Raw genomic sequence first — 8,442 nt, 5'->3', positions numbered from 1 at the left:
ACTAACCTGAGTTTGTGGTTGACGAAGCGTTTGTTGAAGTTGTCGCAGTTTCTACTCGGATGAGCCTATTTATTCATATCCAAACTGGAAGAGAGTCGCGATTGGGGAAACAATAGAGTCATTTGGCGGGAACAACAAGCAGTAAAATGTCTGAGGTGGAGTTACTGAGAGGATTCGTTACCGAGAGACTCACCGCCGCCTCCCAGGAAATCTTAGCGGCCGTGGACAGAGTCGTAGCCGGCTACGAGGCGGAGGCTTCGGGCTTCAGACAGGAGATCGAGCGGCAGAGGAACCTGCTGGATGTTCTACTACAGCACCGACTCTTTCTCAACAAAACAGGTTGGTGATTCAGTTTTAATTCCACGAACTTCAGAGTCCTTGTTTATAGAGAAAGAGCACATGTTGTAGCCTACTACATTTCTAGGCTACTGTAGAAAGTTACAAGAAGGTGTTTTTGTTGAGGCGACTTTGCAAATCAAATCAAAGCAATTGACTATCAAGTTAAAAATCATCCTTTCTATTTGAATTCATGCCTGGAGTCATCCCCAAAATCTACAGGTTTATGTTTTTTTTTTTAAATTCCAGTTTACTGTTCCTTTTTTATTTAATTTTAATTACTACATTAAATTTTAAAGTCCCTGGAAAATGAAATTTGAGTTTTGTTTCAAAATATATTAAAAGTGTTCGAAATTTATTGATAAAAACATGCAAAAATACTAATTTCTGTGTAGTGCTTAATTTTAGAGGTTAGGGTTTCACAGTTTCACTCTGCTTCAGTGGTCTTTGTTTTTAAGGGCAGGCTTACAGAGGGCCTTATCAATCAGCCTTGATAAGAAAACATTACGCTTATCAAAGTAATTCCAGGTAGTCTACTACGAACGAACAGTTGACAGACTATTATTAGTAGAATTCAATAATAATCTAACCTTGATGCGACAGGTTGATTGTCGGGGTCAACTATCCAAATTCCATATGAACGTCTTTTCCGAAAATCGTTTGTTTTTCCCGCAGATGAGGTTGATTGAATGATGATAGATGGCACAAATGACATACCACCAGAGGCCGCTGTTCGCACGCATAGGCCCATTTAAAAAAGTTTATTCGAGGGTTTGAATGAAAGGGAGAAAACATGACAGAGTAACACGGCGAATATCGCTAGTATAGCCTATAGATTTTTTATTTATTTATTTATTTTTTGAAGACGTTAGTTTAGGCGGCAGCTCTGTGTTGTTAAGGCGGCCGCCTTAACAGGAAAGCGCTGCAGGAAACCCTGTTGACGCAGCTCAAAATATGAATGTAGTTGAACTACCGGTAAGTTACAGCAAACTGTTGTAAAACTATGAAGTTTAACTACATGTAGTTTAAGTCTCTCCAACACTGCTACTAGTCATTATCTATGGAGGTGTAGTTTGATGGTGGTAACTGGAGGATTCAGTTTGACTTCATGGATTACTGATTGATGAATGGATGCACATGGCTGCAGGAGATGCTGTTGGTTTCCACTGAGAAGATAATTGGGATTCATGATGTATTTCATTGTTTCTGCAGGTGATCAGCAATTGTCGATGATTAAAGTAGAGGATCCTCCTGAGTTGACCACTAGTCTGGACCAGGAGAACCCAGAGAGTCTACATATTGAAGAAGAAGAAGAACTATTGACCACTCCAACGTTCTCCCTCGCTTCTCTTCATGTGAAGAGGGGGAATGAAGAGGTGAAACCTCAGTCCCTACAACCTCATCAAAGACAAACTGAGGCAGAGCCTCCATCCAGCAGCTCAGCTGAACAGATGGAGGCTGATGGAGACGACTGTGGAGGATCTGAACCAGCCAGGAACTCAGATCAACCTGAAGATCTTCAACCAGATACAGATGATGAGGTCTCAGATTCGTCCTGTGTGACTGAAGACAGTGATGATGACTGGATAGAAACCAGAGCACCTGAGTCAGGTTTGAACAGTGAAGCTGTTCATGTAGGTGATGAAGAATTTAACACTGGTAAGAAGTCTCACCGCTGCCCAGAGTGTGGGAAAACACTTAGTGCAAAGGGGAGTTTGAAGAATCAATACATTAGAGAAACCATTTGACTCTGCTACCTGTGTTAAAACATTTAGACATAAAATTAATCTTGAAGACCATATAAAACTCCATACAGATGAAAAAAACATTTGGTTATGCTATTTGTGGACAAAGATTCACCCTGCAGACATATTGTTTCTTGCACAAAAGGGGCCATTCAATAGTGAAGCCATTTGGTTGCAGTGTTGATGAATGGGTGAACATGGCTGCAGGAGATGCTGTTGGTGTCCACTGAGAAGATAATTGGGGTTCATACAGAAACCAGTTATGAGTGACAGTATGAAGACACTATTGTTCATGATGTGTGTCATTGTTTCTGCAGATGATCCACCTGAGTTGACCACTAGTCTGGATCAGGAGAACCCAGAGAGTCTACATATTGAGGAAGAAAAGGGATTGACCACTCCAGAGTTCCCCATCACTTCTGTTCATGTGAAGAAGGGGAATGATCAGGAGAAACCTCAGTCATCACAACTTGATCAAAGACAAACTGAGGCAGAGCCTCCATCCAGCAGCTCAGCTGAACAGATGGAGGCTGATGGAGACGACTGTGGAGGATCTGAACCAGCCAGGAACTCAGATCAACCTGAAGATCTTCAACCAGATACAGATGATGAGGTCTCAGAGTCGTCCTGTGTGACTGAAGACAGTGATGATGACTGGAGAGAAACCAGAGCATCTGAGTCAGGTTTGAACAGTGAAGCTGTTCATGTAAATGATGAAGAACTTAACACTGGTAAGAAGTCTCACTGAGCTCAGGGTGTGGGAAAACATTTAGTTGAAAGGGGAGTTTGAAGAATCCATACATTAGAGAAACCATTTGACTGTGCTACCTGTGGTAAAACATTTAGATATAAAATGAATCTTGAAGACCATATAAAACTTGATACAGATATAAAAAAAAAACATGTGGTTGTGCTATTTGTGGACAAAGATTCACCCTGCAGACATATTGTTTCTTGCACACAAGTGTCCATTCAATAGTCAAGCCATCTGGTTGCAGTGTTGATGAATGGGTGCACATGGCTGCAGGAGATGTTGTTGGTGTCCACTGAGAAGATAATTGGGGTTCATACAGACACCAGTTGTGAGTGACAGTATGAAGACACTGATGTTCATGATGTGTGTCATTGTTTCTGCAGATGATCCACCTGAGTTGACCACTAGTCTGGATCAGGAGAACCCAGAGAGTCTACATATTGAGGAAGAAAAGGGATTGACCACTCCAGAGTTCCCCATCACTTCTGTTCATGTGAAGAAGGGGAATGATCGAGAGAAACCTCAGTCCCTACAACCTCATCAAAGACAAACTGAGGCAGAGCCTCCATCCAGCAGCTCAGCTGAACAGATGGAGGTTGATGGAGACGACTGTGGAGGATCTGAACCAGCCAGGAACTCAGATAAACCTGAAGATCTTCAACCAGATGATGAGGCCTCAGATTCGTCCTGTGTGACTGAAGACAGTGATGATGATGATGATGATGATGACGGGAGAGAACCCAGAGCACCTGAGTCAGGTTTGAGCAGTGAAGCTGTTCATGTAGGTGATGAAGAATGTGACACTGGTGAGAAGTCTCTCAGCTGCTCAGTGTGTGGGAAAACGTATAGCACAAGGGGGAGTTTGAAGAGACACATGGGAGTCCATACAGGAGAGAAACCATATGACTGTGCTATCTGTGGTGGAAAATTTGGATATAAAAGTAGTCTAAAAAGCCATATGAAACACCATACAGGAGAGAAACCATATGGCTGTGCTACCTGTGGTAAAAAATTTAGCCAAAGAGGGAAACTTCAACGCCACATGAGAACCCATACAGGAGAGAAACCATTTGAATGTGCTACCTGTGGTAAAAAATTTAGACATAAAAATAATTTTAGACAGCATGTAAAAGTCCATACAAGTGAGAAACCATTTGGTTGTGCTATTTGTGGGCAAAGATTTGCCCTGCAGATAAATCGTTTCCTCCACACAAGTGTCCATTCAAAAGTGAAGCCATTTGGTTGCAGTATTTGTGGGAAAACGTTTATGAAGATGGAGAATTTTGGTTTGCATATGAAATCCCATAAAAGAGGGAAAGTGTTGAGTTGTAATGATTGTGGAAAAATATTTTTCCGACAGGAAGTTCTTAAGACCCACATGGAAGCTCACACAAAAGAGAAACCAACTTGTGGGAAAAAGCTTGAGGCTCGTAGGAATTTGGTGTTGCACATGAAATCCCATAAACGTGACGATCTTGAGAAGCACAAGAAAATCCAAACAAAAGTGACACCATTTGTTTGTAGTGTGTGTGGGGGTACATATTCGACAGTAGGGAATCTCAGAAGACACATGAAATCCCATTAACTCTTTGACTGCCAGCCATTCTCACAGCAGCTTCCTCCAGCTTGCCAGGCATTTTCCAGCTTTTTGACTGATTTGCGTAGACCCACCATATATTATGTACTGTTACTACATACACATTCAACCCATCAAAGGAAAGATGAGGGTCTCTACTTTCCAGCAAAAAAACCTGTTTGTTTCTATCTTGTTCCAGTCTTGTGAAATTGGTGGTTAAATATATGTTACTTTAGCCCAAAATGCCATTCTGGCACCAAAATCTTGAGAAAAAGAGGTTTTTGTGTCGGGTGTCATTTTCAGGTGAACCAGTACAATTTGCTCCTTTATATTTTGCTTTAGTGACGCCTCAGCATCTGTACAGTTGTTCTCTTGTAAACAACAACTAAATCAACACTGACAAATTACTTTTGATGACAAAAAACAAAACATTTAGCTACTGACACACACTACTGCAGCCTTTTTTCTTTCTTTTCTTTGAGTTACAACTTTTTCTTTCCTTTTTTTTAGTGTATGTGCGTACGTGACGTGTGTGTGTGTGTGTGTGTGTGTGTGTGTGTGTGTGTGTGTGTGTGTGTGTGTGTGTGTGTGTGCGCGTGTGCGCGGATCAGTTCGACAGGTTTTTGTAGCCGAAACACGGCACTTTAGATGAGATCCAGCTTCCTCTGGTCAGCAGGCAGCGGTCTCTCTCACTCTCTCTGTCTCACACACACATCTACACACAGCCTACAGCTCTGGCTGACGTCACGTGCCCCCTGAACGCAGCCACAGACAGTACGCTGACGCTCACAACAGACAGACACCATCTTTAGCTCTCGTCACGTTCGCCGGCGCCGTCCGCTCCTCATCCACACTAGATCGGGGATTTTCAAGCTGCTATCTGAGTGATTTCTCGCAAAATCTGGCGACTTTCCAAACGCCCTTGACGACTAACGACGAGCGATCAACGGGGTTGTTGTTACTAACGTTTGTGCTTTGTATCACGGAGCTGCACGGAGCTTCGACGAGCTGCCGAGCCGCCATGAGCCCCGCCGCCGCCCCCGAAGCTCTCCCCGGCGGCCAGAGTGTCACGGAGCGGCGCCGCTGCAGTCAGACACCCGCACCGCTCCGTGAGGGGGGAGAAACACGCTATATTTTTTATATCTCTCAATCCAAATGTGTTTTTCTGCACTTTATTTTGATGATACAAGTCTGATCTTCACAGAGGAGTAGGGCAAGACATTCAACATGGCGTTGCCATTAAAAAAACGCTAAGACGAGTTATCTCGTCTTTGGCAGACTACGCTTGGATTCGCTAAGACGAGATAACTCGTCTTTGGCAGTGAAAGAGTTAAGGAGAGAAATGTAGTCTCTGTAGGAAAATTTGTTCCAAACAAATATCTGAAGACACACGGGAAAAAATATACAGTTGCGGTTTTGTAGCCATAAATTCTATGATGTTTCTGCCAAGAGGAAACGCATGGTAAACTAAGGAATGATAGTGAAGGCAGCAGCACTGTGTGAGGCTGCAGTTATTGAACTGTAACAGCTCATCACTACATAGTGAAAATGAGTTTCACTTGTAAAATATTGTGTATGATTTTAAAATGGTATAAAACAATGACTTCATGGAATCAATGCTACACATACATGTTACAAATCTGTAGTACACAGAAACGCATGTATGTTAATGAGGCAGCATGAGGCTACCTGTGGCTGCAGTGTTGTTGGTTGAGCTGAACAGCAACAGGTTATTAGAATACAAAGTTTGAATACATTTTCTCTCAAGTTTATTAAAGTATGTTTAAAATTGGTAGTGGACAGAATTTTACATTTTGAAATGTTTTTATCTCTTTATTTTTAAATATTCCACTGTTGCTTGTTTGCCAAATAAAAGCTGCAAATCTATAAAAGAATCATGACTGAGTTTATCAACATCCATTTTAGTTACCAGTGATATTAGAGTTTATGTAAAACACTTGTCTATAATATGTGATGTTTAAAGGGACATTGTGTAACTGTTATCTATTCACGAAAATCGATTATTTCATTCAGTATGTTTTTCATTAACCAGTAATTAACCAGTAACCCCTGATGCTGCATTCACCTGCAGTCGGGCAACATATTGTCACGTGTATTGTTTTGCCTCGTGCTGACGGACCACTTGTTTACATAGAGGCTTGTTTATGCCGTTACCTGCAGCGGCTGTCCGTCTGCCGTCTGCCCAATTTCACGTGAATGCAGCATGAAAAATACGATTGAGTTGCTTGTGATATACAACCGCAACGCTAGATGGGAGTAATTCCTACACAATATACCTTTAAATATTGATGATTAATAACCCTGTAAAATCTAAATATAGTAAAACATATTTGAACCTGTTGTCTGAACAAGGTTCATGGTTCAAGGTTCATTTGCAGGGTTGACTGCATTTTGCTTTTGTCCCAGAACAGTATACAACATGAATAATAGCCTCAGTCATATTTTATGAAGTCATTTGTTACAAAAACATGAACTTTGATGTTAGTTTGCAATGATAATCCCAGAAGGCAAAGAGGAACATCACACTTAGTGTATAGATCTTACATTCTTTTGAACACTGTACTCATTTGTTTGTTGTCAAAGCTTAAATCATATGTTCAGACACAAACTTCCAGAAGTATTACAATGGTGTATGGAGAGAAATTACATCTTCTGTGAGAGCTGGGCCAGAAAACATAGTATTGGGACCAATTACCAGCGTGACTGGTCATGAAGCATGGTATGCTTTTTTGGTCAGGGCTCAATGTCCACATTGGCTGGGCAATAAGTGGCTTGTTGGCTTTCCCCAAAGAATTTAAGTAAAAAAGCAACTGGACTGGTCCCAGCCTGGTCAGATGCGTACATGAACTGATGAAGCCTCTTGGATGAGAGGTGAAACGTCTTCCTAGACAAATAACCAAGTCCAGTTGCTTTTTGACTTAAATTCTTTGGGGATAACGATGACCTGGACAAATGAGAATATTCACAGGCTTGTTGGTTTTCTTTGTCCACACACAGGCATTGACTCCTGACTCTGCATCACTTGCATCAGTGTCATCTAATCCAATGTGCACATCACATTCTCTATTTTGGACGATCACATCCTGCAAGGATCTCTCCGTGCTGGTGGCATTCTGAAATGGAAAAAATAAAATTGAAACAGATGTATATAGCACACATACTTATTAAGTTGCAGATAACCTGTAGGAAAAGATTGGGTAAGTGAGGAATGGTAGATTACAATTTAAAGTGTTTGTTACACATTCACACATTTCACTAGTCACACAATACTGTCTGGCCAACTTATTGTACTCTCTGATTTTCATCCAAAGGTATGCATGCAGCCCCCAATTTACCAACACACCCTACACTCACATTCATTCACTCAACATTCACAGCTGCTCCAGAACATTACCATCTCCAAGCTTCCCCCTACAACCGGTTTGACTATGAATTGATTAGAAAATGAGGCAAAATTTCTTTAAAGTCCTGCTTTGCTGTGATTAGAGGAAACTGCCAGCTCCATATAAAATCTAGGGAATGTCTTCTACAATAACTACAATTGTACATGTTCTAGACACTGTAATAAACACAAAAAAATATTCAAGGCATGTTACTTCAATCTGACAGATTCAGTCCAATAAATTGAAGTGATGTTGCGAGACCAAATATTTGGAAATTGCTTGAGTTCTTGACATCAGTGCGGGCGTGAAATATACGATCCAAAAACATTGCGGGACTGAACAACAGGACCCAGTGACTATGACAATGTAGTTGAACAAAAAATGAAAACGTTTATTTATGGCGTTTTTCGAGGGGGGGTGTTGTAATTCTATAACAGTGGGTCTTAGAGGAGCTTTGATGTTAAATAACTACAGACTGGTGGCTTTCACGTGACACTCTTTCTTTCTTCTTCTTCCAAGATGTTTCTCTACCTATGTAGGCTAGTTTACCTGAATAATTCATTCAATCCTCTTGAACCCCACAATGGTCAGGGCTGGGCAATTTTAGGCAAAGTTAGGCAAAATTAG

The sequence above is a fragment of the Trachurus trachurus genome (assembly GCF_905171665.1).
Source record: "Trachurus trachurus genome assembly, chromosome: 18".
NCBI classification, from domain to species: domain Eukaryota; kingdom Metazoa; phylum Chordata; class Actinopteri; order Carangiformes; family Carangidae; genus Trachurus; species Trachurus trachurus.
Note: the sequence above shows the minus strand (reverse complement) of the source record.